Here is an 8,507-nt window from a genome sequence, read left to right on the forward strand (position 1 = left end):
TTGCACATTTGTGGTTGCCATTATCCTGAACACCCATGGTCGCTCCAGGATACTCAGTGACTTAAGGGCAGTGTGTCCTTCAGGCACGGCGCCACCTAGCTGACCCTGAAACTCTGAAGGCCTTTAAATGAGTTTCCAGCAAAAGGCACTGGCACACTGGGGATGCAAGCTGGGTGAGTCCATCTGCATGTGAACCTAGTGTGCCAGCAGCCCTTCACCATGTATCACACGTGGTAGCATGGGAACCCCTCGGAGGGGATGGATCAGTCTAAAGGAGACTGTCTCATAGCAAAATGATCTAGCCAGGACTTCTAGCAAGTGCTAGGGAAGTCCAGAGCTGGTAGCGAGAGGACTGTGATGCTGCTCTGCTGCTGACCTGTGTCTTGCAGCTGTCTGTGATGTGTAACCAAAGCTTGAAGGAGGTGATCTGGCTCCTCTACTCTGCTCCTGTGAGACCTCACTTGGAGTATTGTGTACAGTTCTGGTGTCCTCAATGTAAAAAGGACGTGGAGCTTTTGGGGCTAGTCCAGAGGAGGCCCACGAGGACAACAAGGGAACTGGAGCACCTCCCATATGAAGGCAGGCTGAGAAAGCTGTGGCTGTACATGGTGGAGATAACAAGGCTGTGTAGAGACCTCCTAGCAGCTTCCAGTACCTGAAAGGAGCCTACAAGGGTGGTTTGGAAGGGACACTTCTTTAGCGACTGTAGTGATATGACAAGGGGTAATGGCTTCAAACGTAAACCGGGGAAGTTTAGGTTAGATATAAGGGAGAAGTTCTTTACTGTGAAGGTGGTGAGGCACTGGAATGGGTTGCTGAAGGAAGTTGTGAATGCTCCATCCCTGGGAGCGTTCAAGGCCGGGTTGGATGTGGTCTTGGTGGCATGATTTAGTGCAAGGTGTCCCTTCCCAATGGCAGGAAAGTTGCAAATACATGATCTTAATGTCCTTCCCAATCCTAAATATTCCATGATTCTGTGATTCCATAGACAGGAAGTGCAGAGTCTGAGGTTTTATCCCATGTCTCCTGCAATCTGTCAAAGAGGAAGTGGTAACAAGTGCATATGTACATGTGGGATGAAAGGCTGCCTTTCAGGGAAATGTGTAAAGGCTCATGAAATTGAGCTATACCAGACAGCACATTTCAGAAGACTTGGGCTTAAAGCTGCTTGGAAAAGGGATGGGCTGGAAAGAGAGGGAAGACAAACGAGTCGAGACACTTTGCTTTCATAGATCCCCAATGCTTTTTTATTGCACCATAGTTGAGGGAGAGAAGTCAGCTGGGACTGCAGAACCATGGAGTACCTAGGGAACATGCAGTGCCCTTAGGAAGCTGGCTTCATCTCCCCAGAGGTAGTGGTGTGCTGAGTGACCTCTTCCGCATCCATGCTGAAGACATTCCTGAACTTATCTCTCGTCTTTGAAGTACGTGGGTGTGTAAAGGGATGACTTCTTCTCTGGAGGAGGTGTTCTTCAGCCTACTTGGTTCTATGATTCTATGACTCATGGTTAGTTACCATGTTTCCTGCAGAAGACCAACATCACCTGCTCCTTGCTGTGGACAGAGATCTTTGTAGTGGGATGAGAAGAGATCAGAATAGAGGAGATTTGCTCTCTTCTCACAGATGTTAGGGCTGTTTTGTCTGTGTCATTTCAGTTCTTTGAGACCCAGGAGTGTGAATGGATCAACTATTTCTGCAATGCCCTCTGGCTTTACCTTAGCCCACCACGACATGTCTGGGTATTTGGTCTCCATAAAGTCCAGGCTGGCCTAATCTCTTGCCTTCCCACCAGCTCTGGCAGAGCATTTGTGGAGCACAGAGCCAGGGCATTGGGAGTCCCAGAGCCACGCAGGTCCTCAGCTCTGCCTTTTCTACTGTGCAGGAGGGCACCTCTACCAACCCTGACCAGTGCACCAGAATTCCTTGCTTTATGTTGTTTCTGGCTCCACAGAAAAACTATGCTTTTGCTCTTCCCCATCGATCATGAGCTTTAGCTCCCTAAAGGGAATGGTTTAGGTGAAGTCTGGTGCCACCTGAAAGATCCTAGCAAGCTGGAGTCTGACTTTGGAGACAAGGTTTCACTAAGGAGAAGTTCTGATCAAAGCCCTGAGTATAGTCATATATGGAGCTTAATGATGTCCAAGGTTGGGATTCCACCAGTCTCTGCAGTTTGGGCCTTTGCCTGATTCAACACCATGAGCTATATAATTCCCAGTGGCACTTTAGTGATGGAACTTGGTAAAATGCTTTGGTTGTTCAGCAAATCATAGAATCATAGAATCAAGACATCTTTTTCAGCCTCATCCATCATTGCCTTCCATCCCTTTAACACAGGTGGCCAGTGTATCTTTCCTGTGTAGAATCTTGTAATGAGCACTTCTCATAAGCAAATCTAATTTTTTTGTGCTCTCTGTTACTGGTAAGCCTGATTATGCTATAGGTATGGCTACATTACTAGATGCTGTTGATCCTGTCTGTGGGTTCTCCAGGCAGAAGATACAGTTGGTCTGGCCAGTGCGGTGATGTTTCCAGTTACTCCCAGCTGTGAGAGAAACAGTGTTGTTTTTGCATGATTGGGAATGGGGCTTAACAATATTAAGACTTTCCAATCTTAGAGCTTTAAGATCAGTAAGAGTTTTCAATAGTAGGTCTGGGATTAAGTTCCTAAGGTAAGGAAAGAAAGGGTCTGAGACATACTTAGTGAAAAGGCATGGACTGTGGTTAGACAGTGTCATATCTAGGTGAAAGACACACTCTGTGGTTAAAAAGAATGCTATCTACGTACAACGTATGAAAGTAAACCCATGCAGGCTGGTTAAACAGTTAGATGTGGTAAATATTTATACCCAGAGTATTATCTCCAGCCGTACTGGAATCCCCTTGTCCTGGTTGGAGTGATGTTTGGCTGAAAACTGGCTTTAATGTGTGGATCTCTCTGTGCGCTTAGGGAAAATCTCTAAAAAGTAAAATTGCGATGCCTAAACGTCACATAGAATCTGACTGTGGGGGCTAATAGTTTGGTCCTCTGCACTTGCTTTTGCATGTGCTGGAGGGGAAGTAAGCCAAGTTCATTGCCTGGGGGCAGATGTGACACGAGGGGATTCAGTTGCTAGGTTTGGAATAGTGGCTTGAGAGCCAAAGAGGACTGAATGTGGCCAGCCTGTGAACACTACCATTCCTCCATTGGTGGGAAAGTGGACTCCACCAAAGAATCCTAAGATAGTGAAAGTAATTGCAATTAAGGATTTGAAGTAGATGTTTGAAATAGAAACAGGATATAGAAATAAAAATGCCTGAGTAGAATGGGTCAAATATACAGTGAAAATAAAATAGCTTTAGATAGATAAGTTGAAAACTGAGGAGCATGCATAATGCTAGGAAATACATGTTGCACATTTATTCCAAGTAATACAAGACCAGATGGAACCATAACCAGAGCCTTACAAGGCCTTGGCAGAAGAATTGGCTGAAAATTTGAGAAAAGATATTTCATTTACAGGATGGTTAGAATCCTGGTTTGGAAAATGGAGAGGAATGGTGGTATCAATTTTTACTTCTCTAATTGTAGTTGCAGGTCTATTCATAGCTATAAGGTACCACATAATTCCGTAAATAGGAATACTAACTTCTTGAAACAGCATTGTCAAAACAAATACTCAGGGGACTACCACTCCACTCTGATAAAATGCTTTATATATAAAAAAATAGTGAACATGATTGGGATGACTTAACTTTAGATCAAAAACATGAAATTATATTATCCAGACTGGAAGCAGCATATGGGGCAATTCTTTAAATCAAGCGTCAAAACCAAAACCAGTATAAATAAGGGGGAATTGTGAGAGAAACAGTGTTGGTTTTGCGTAACTTGGGATCGGGCTTTGCAATATTAAAGCTTTCCAATATCAGAGTTTTAAGATCACTATTAAAGCTTTGCAATATTAAGAGTTTTCAATACTGGAACTGGGGCTAAGCTACTAAGGGAACGAAACAAAGCATATGAGATCTAGTAACTCAAAAAGACACACTGTGTTTAAAGGCATTGTCATCTCTAGACAAAAGATACACTCCGTGATTAAAAGGTAAAATATCCATGTATAAACTAAGTCAGTGCAGGCTGGTTATACAGTAAGTTGGGGTACAATATGTATGCAACAGGGTTAAGAAATTGAACCAGAAACGGATTATATGGATAATAATGATATGGTTAGTAAATAAGAGGAAGGGGTGTACAAAGTTGAGTAAGGGGAGTTCTAAACGAGGGCGGGACAGTTAGTATATGGATTAGAAGCACTGAATAGGCTGTAAACCTTGGAGTAAACAAACAATAGGGAAACAAGGAGGGAACTTGTGGTTGGGATAGGAAATACAAATCATAGTTCGGATTTTGCTGTGTGTGCCTCCTTGCTAGGACACCGTTTTTGCAAAAACATTAATGAAGAGGTGCTACAATGTTGTGTCTAGCCTGAACTGAAGGTTTTACCTAGCAACCCATTTCTCACAGCAACCACACACAGCAGAATTGCTTCTCCATTTCAGCAAAGTATTTGAGATCTCAGATAATTATTTGCACATTCAGAAAGTGCCTATTAGAAAACTTTGCCTCTGATCAGCAAACTGCTTTGGATAGATACCCCATCTTCACACTCAGAGGAAGAAAAGGAATCTAAGCGATGGACCCAGATGCAGGGGCCATCTGTGTCAGAAGAAGATACTGATTTGAAGTTCTTCCAAAGTGCAGCCATCTGGAAGAGGCAGGAGATAACCAAAAAGACATATGTGCTGAAGGGAGTGCTGCACAATGCTTTGGCAAACTGGCTGATGTTTAGGGCATATATATCCCACTCAGATCTCAGGTTCACCTATTCCCTGTTTCTAAAGTCCTTCATTAATGTTGATTAAACTTGTAATTTAGGTTTAATTTTGGCCATATCTTTCAGGGAGCTCACTTAGAGGAGAACCAATATGCTTCATGTCTGGCTTAACTGTAAATGTGCTCCAGGTTTAAGTGCTGATATTGGAAGCTGACTTGCATCTTGACTGATGTAGCAGTCCACAGCACAGCTACCCAATGAGAGGCTGTGCTGCCATAAACCTGCACCCTGCAGTGTGAGGCTCTGGAGAAGCTGGTCAGCTCTTCAACCACGTCCCCAAAGAGGGGCATGCAGATTTTCAGGTTCAGGGCATAGCTCGTGCATGGTAGGCTCTGCCGACCCTCATTTGATTAACTTCTGGTAAATAAGTCCCTTGGACTTGTTGTGACTATATACTACTGAAATAAACTTAGTTCTTGAAGTTGGGCTGGAGCCCTGAAACTCATTTTCTGTTAATTTCTCCTCAGATTTCTTGCTATTTTTGTTACCATATACCTCATTCCTTTGATTCAGACACATGTGCTGCAGGGCTGCTGGTCTCTCTCATATGCTCATGTGCAGCATTGCTAAAGAAGCTCCTCAGTGCCTTATGACACAGGGATGGAGGATAAGGGAATCAGCACACAGTTCAGCTGCTTAAACCTGGTGCCACGTGACTAACTTTGGAATGGGACGTGCTGATGTATGATGTGCTTCAAGATGAATCTGTGTGACTTCAATGCATGTCTAAGCCAAACAGTCCCTGGAGCTTTTGCTGTATTTCCTGGTGCAGACAATATGACAGTGAGCTTAAAAATCTCTCCTGCTGCATTACAATGGACTGTGCAAAGTGCACATACCAAGGAATCAGTTGTCCATTTTCATTTCTGGAAGTATACAAATATTCTGCTGAAGGACCCTGCTGTAGTCTAAGTTCTCACATACATCTTCTTAAGATGAAGTTTTGAAACTTGTAGGTTGGCCATCTTTCTTCTGAAAGATGTTGTACTCACTTTTTTGTCTAGGTTAGGGATGCTATACCTTCAAAACACCCTAGGATGTTCAAGATCCTTCTCCTGGGAGGAAGACTACAGGAGCATATCCTTGCTCAGCCTTTACTTCCTACTTGCTCAATACCAGGACTGGTCTGGGACAGAACACATCAAGACTTTAGCCTCCCCCTGGGCCCCTAGAGTCAGGCTGAGATTTCTCACAGGTGTCTCTAGGGGCATCTGTCCTCCTTTTAGACACCCACAAAAGTGAAGGGACCTGGATAACCAGCTGCACAGCTCCTGCCTTTCCCCCTAGAGAGAGAGTGGCCACAGCTGCTTTAATAAGACAAAATAAGAAGACGGATACAGGTAGCATGTAAATCTTATGTCCCTTCAGAAGCTGGGCACCCTGCCTTCAGACAGGGTTAGAGCTCTTCCTTGTTAGTCCTAGGAGCTAATACATGAAGCATCACAAGAAAACAGCATTATCTGTGAAAGAAGTACGTATGAGAATTTCTTGCTGCATTCCTGGGTGCAGGCAGGGCCAGACACCTGATGTAAGGGTCAGTATCAGGCAGAACTGCCCATAACCCCCTGTTACCATGAGATGGGCAAGCTCATTCTGCACCCACAGGGCTTGGGCAGTGCAGACAAGTCCTGTGCCTTCTCAGTAGACCACCAGCTCCATAATGTGCAATGGGCTCCTGGTCAGGATTATGTCTGCCTTGACCCACGCACAATTTACCTTTCCCACAGGTATTATAAATTACAGATGATGTTCATAACAATGTGTCTTCTCAAGCCCAAAGTATAAGGCCTAAGAGAGTGGACATTACCTGTTCAATATCATTATCTCATCAAATTCAATGTCTTCTGCAAGGAGGGACTGAGCTCTGCAGGGTCTCATCCATGTGGAGACTGGTTGAAATTCAGTGGGGCTTGACCTTGGCTCCAGCTGTGGCTCCCTGGGTCAACCGACCACCTGGGTAGATAATAGAGGGGTCAGTGATGCCTGGTGCCTGAGGCTGACCCTGGTGCCCTGCTGTGGCTGGAGAAGCCTCAGGCACTGCAGGACTGGCTGCCCTGCTCCAGTGGCACTTCCATGTCCTGCTATGGTACAAGTAGAAAAAAGATATCTCACACTCGCCATTCTCAGTAGTAGGGGGTTGGTTTATTACTTTGCATTCCCTATAGCAGCAGCTTGACCTCCCCTTAGAAATGTATAGAGCTATCCAGCCTACTCCCAGACTCCTATAGAGATGTCTCCCTCCCCACCCCCTCCGCACCCTGGCCCTCATAGAAGAGCATGGCAACTCCACAGCTCCCTCTAGGGGAACCTGGCCTTCTCCTAGGCTCCTACAGATGAGCTTTGCCTCACTGCCAGTCGTTTTAGGGGTGCCTGGCCTCCTCCCAGGCTCCTATTTAGCACCCTGCCCCTACTTACCCCCCACAGGGCATTACATGACAGATCAGTCCCTCCACATATCCATAGAAAAGAACGTGGCCTAATCCTAGGTTTCCATACATGGGCCTTGCCTCCCGGCTTGTCCTTATAGGGGGAGCCTGGCCACTCCCTTGTAGAGAAGTTTGGATTCTTCCCAGGTTCCTAGAGATGATCCTGGCCTCCCATCCAGTCCTCAGCAGGGAAACCTAGCTCCCTCCCAGGCTCCTATAGAGGAGCTTGGCCTCCACACAGCACTTTATAAGGGATTCTATTCCCCCACAGGCCCTTGTAGGAAGGCCGATCGACATATATCGAACACTTATTAAGGGGCCTGGCCTCCCTGCAGGATCCTGCGTACTAGGCCGACCTCCCCCCATGCCCTTACAAAGGAATCTAGCCTTCCCATATCTGAGCCTATATCTGAGCCTGCTCCAAGCCCGCTTCCCTCCTCCACGAGACCCGTCTCACCCAGGCCAGGCGGCCATGCTCCAGCTCCCACGTCTGCCTTCTGTGCTGAGTGCTTCTGTGCGTCACGTAGCCACCGCCTTGCTGACTGGAAGGGAGCGGGTAGGGGCGGTGTCAATCTCCCCCTGCTTCCGCTCGCAGTAGGCGTGGCTGAGACGTGTAAGTGCCGCAGAGCATGGTCATAGCGGAGTCCGTGACAGCGCCCCATAAGGCCTGTTCCAAGAGCAGGCCCAAGGTGTGGGGCAGAAGGTGGGGATCAGCTCTGGGGGAGGTTCCTCTGATCCTCCTCCAGGCTGGCTCTGCCACCTCCCGGATGTGGTCCGTCCAGAGAGCTTAGAGAGGCGGGGATTGGCCTCTGGGGATTTTACAGGCCGCGGGCGTTCCTCAGCACTTTGTCTCCTGTTCAGGGCTATTCCTTAGTGGGCTTAAAGTGGCAGAGAGGATGTCAGCTCTAGGCCATGTTTGTGTCCACATTTGTTTGCTGCTTGAAGGAGTTAGATTGGGGGTGTGTGTGCCTATATAAACATTCATGTCCCATCCATGGATGTGTTCAAGGCCAGGCTGGACAGGGCTTAGACCCCTGGTCTAGTGTAAGGTGTCCCTGCCTGGATTTCAGTAGTTGTGGAATGATCTGAACTGAAATATCTTGCCTTAGAACCAGGTCAAATTGGCAATGTTTCTTGTAATTGCCTAACCTCTTCCATGTCCTTTGCAATCTTAACTATTCTATGATTCTGTGTTGTACACTGCAC

The 8,507-nt window shown here is 46.4% G+C and overlaps 1 long non-coding RNA gene across 1 annotated transcript; it reads right to left on the bottom strand.

The window, feature by feature from the left end:
- Nucleotides 1-1,224: 1,224 nt before the first annotated feature.
- On the bottom strand, nucleotides 1,225-8,045 carry LOC117437938 (uncharacterized). Its single transcript, XR_004550558.1, has 3 exons — nucleotides 7,759-8,045; nucleotides 6,683-6,828; nucleotides 1,225-2,543 (listed from the first exon to the last, which is right to left on the bottom strand). It is a non-coding gene; the product is annotated as an uncharacterized lncRNA (long non-coding RNA).
- Nucleotides 8,046-8,507: the final 462 nt, after the last annotated feature.

This window comes from Melopsittacus undulatus, chromosome Z (assembly GCF_012275295.1).
Source record: "Melopsittacus undulatus isolate bMelUnd1 chromosome Z, bMelUnd1.mat.Z, whole genome shotgun sequence".
Classification (NCBI taxonomy): Eukaryota; Metazoa; Chordata; class Aves; order Psittaciformes; family Psittaculidae; genus Melopsittacus; species Melopsittacus undulatus.